The sequence below is a fragment of the Nematolebias whitei genome, chromosome 6, assembly GCF_014905685.2.
Source record: "Nematolebias whitei isolate Nwh7 chromosome 6, NemWhi1, whole genome shotgun sequence".
NCBI classification, from domain to species: domain Eukaryota; kingdom Metazoa; phylum Chordata; class Actinopteri; order Cyprinodontiformes; family Rivulidae; genus Nematolebias; species Nematolebias whitei.
This window is the reverse complement of record NC_056503.1, coordinates 45,730,990-45,733,984: the sequence shown is the minus strand read 5'-3', so window position 1 is coordinate 45,733,984 and position 2,995 is coordinate 45,730,990.

The window sequence follows — 2,995 nt, the reverse complement described above, 5'->3', positions numbered from 1 at the left end:
TCATCCATCAGCTGATAGAATCACATGGACCCACAGAACCTCATGGATCAGGTATTACTTAGGAAAACATTGTCAGGTTCTACAATCCAGTTTTGTTCACAGATGTCCCTGATGCTGACCCGGTCCAGAACTGGGCCTGACTTCTCTCCATCTGGGTTGGACCATAACACAGGGGAGACCTGGATCAGATGGATCAGGATCCAGAACTTTGTTGGAAACTAACAGACCAAAGAGGAAAATGAGCGTCCAGACTGTTGTCAGCAACAAGTCCTAAAGCCCGGTTCTGTGATTGTCCAGGTTTGGATCAGGGTTCTGTGATGGTCCAGGTTTGGATCAGGGTTCTGTGACGGTCCAGGTTTGGCTCGGGGTTCTGTGACGGTCCAGGTTTTGCTCGGGGTTCTGTGATGGTCCAGGTTTGGCTCGAGGTTCTGTGATGGTCCAGTTTGGCTCGGGGTTCTGTGATGGTCCAGTTTGGCTCAGGGTTCTGTGATGGTCCAGGTTTGGCTCAGGGTTCTGTGACGGACAGACAAAGCTAAGACCTTCTTGTTTCATCAACAGGAAGTCTGAAGGTCTTGGTTCTTCATGGACTCTGGTTCCTGTCGGGGGACCCAGGTGAAGTTCCAGCGTCCTCCGGTGTCCCTCCTGACGAAGGCCTGTCCCTGGGGGAAGCTGTGGGTCTTCACGCTGCTGGATGGGGACAGGGACATGCTGAAGGCCAGGTCTGGTCTCTGAGGTGGATCAGGACTCTGAGATCCTGTAGGTTGACTCGGTGGGCTGCAGACACCAGAACTGGGCCAGGGTATGTTTGGGACCGGACCTGAAGATGACTTGGGGGAGAAAAACCTGGAAAGGGTCCAGTTTTGTGGCAGTAAGGACCAGAAGGATGACTGCTCAAGGTTTCTGTCCTGGGTTTGGACTGGACTGGTCCCAGATGGGTCCGACAGGAAGGACCCTGATCCGTTTGGGCTCAGGATCAAAGTAGGCCCATAAGGTCCAGTCTGTCTGGTGAAGTCCCCTGGAGTTCCTGTACAGTTCTGAGGTAACTGGGTTGGTCTATCAAGTCCATCAAAGGAGTGACTGGGACCAGATTCTGGTTCTGGTCTTTGGCAGAAGCTGTGGACTGAAGACGGTGTCAACGAGTCCACCGTAGAACTGCAACAGGACCCGGGTGTCCATTCAGGAGATGAGGACGGCCTGCTGGCAGCACCAGAACCCAAAGCCCTGAAGGTGTCCTCAGGCGAGGACTCGCTGGAGGTATCGATGGTGTCCCGGTCCTTCAGGCCCAAAGTTCTCAGGACCCAGAGGTCCAGGTTTGGTTCTGAGCAGGAGTCGGCGCAGAACTGGGCCGTGAGGTTCCTGCAGACCCTCTTGCTGATCTGTTTGGAGACTTGAGACGGTCCGGTCAGGGTCCTCTTCGGGTTCCTGCTCCGGTCTGCTGACAGCTTCTATGAGGAAGGACTCGGGTCAGAACCAGAACCAACTCCAGCAGAAAAAGTCCTGAGGTTTCTCAGAGGTTTGTTCTTCTGATTTCATCTGAATTAAAAATCTGAAATAATCTCTGAATTAAACATGTTGGGATTATTTAATCTTGGCAGAGCTAGAACTTCGTCTCGTGAAGCAGAAAAGTTCAGATTAAAACTCGTTTTATAATCAGAACCTGAACCTGATGTTTGAAGTTCTGTTTTTAAACCCTCCTGCTGCCCTGGGGTCAAAGTTGACCCCAGGGCAGCAGGAGGGTTCATACCTGAATCCTGACTGTCCAATTTGTTTTCATGTATTTTATTTTTCCACGTGCTTTTTATTAAAAATCAAATTAATTCTTCATGCGTCGTCGTATTTTAGCTGTTCATACATCAAAACGTTCGGCTCGTTCAGGAGATGGCTGCTGGGACTTTGGGTTTGTGCAACTTTTATACTTTTCAAAATATTTCACTTTATTTATAACTTTTTAAATAAGAATACGTTAAGATTTCTTCATTTCCTTTACAAACTTTGTTTTCTTTAAACTCTGCTTCAGCTACTGGCTCTGTACGTTCTTTTGCTACTTTTAGCATTTAGCTATCTTTCTGCTACTTTTAGTATTAAGCTTGTCTTTTGATCATTTTAGTTTCTAGCTGGTATTCTGCATCTTATATATGGTTCTTGTGCATTTTAAGGTCCGGCGTGACCTGGACTGACCCCACACAGGCCGACTGTGGCTGGTCCTGGCTGGACCGGGTCTTACAGTGCATAAGAGGCATTAGCTTTAAGACCAGTTTCAGCTGTTGTTCAGCAGTCATTCGATTGTTGCTCAGCTCTCTGTTGGCACTCGTCCAGCAGTTGTCTGGCTGCTGTTCACATTAGTTCTGTTGTTTTTCGGATGTCATCCAGCAGTCGTTAGGCTGTCATTCAGCAGCTGTTTAGCTGTCATCTGGCTGTTTGATGGTTGTTTTGTTGTCATGTAGCTGTCTTTCTGCAGTTGTTCAGATATGTCCAGATATGTCTTTTGGCAGTTGTTCAGCAGTCATTCGGCAATCATTCAGCAGTTATTCGGTGGTCTTTCGGCAGTCATTCAGCTGTCGTTCAGCAATCGTTCAGCAATCGTTCAGCAGTCATTCGGCTGTGTTTTGGCTGTCATTTAGCTGTCTTTCTGCAGTTATTCTGATGTCTTTACGTAGTCTTTTGGCAGTCGTTTATCAATCATTCAGCAGTCATTCAGCAGTCATTTGGTTGTCTATCGGCAGTCATTCATCAGTTGTTTGACCGTTGTTCAACCGTCTTCAGAATTTGATTCAGCAGTTGTTCAGCAGTCATTCAGCAGACGTTTGGCTGTCTTTCGGCAGTTGTTCCGTGGTCAATATTCATTGGGCTGTCTTTCAGCAGTCATTCAGCAGTTGTTCAGTAGTTGTTCGGCAGCTATTCAGCAGTCATTCAGCATTCATTCAGCAGTTGTTCAGCAGTCATTCAGATGTCATTGGGCTGTCTTTCGGCAGTCATTCAGCAGTTATTCAGCAGT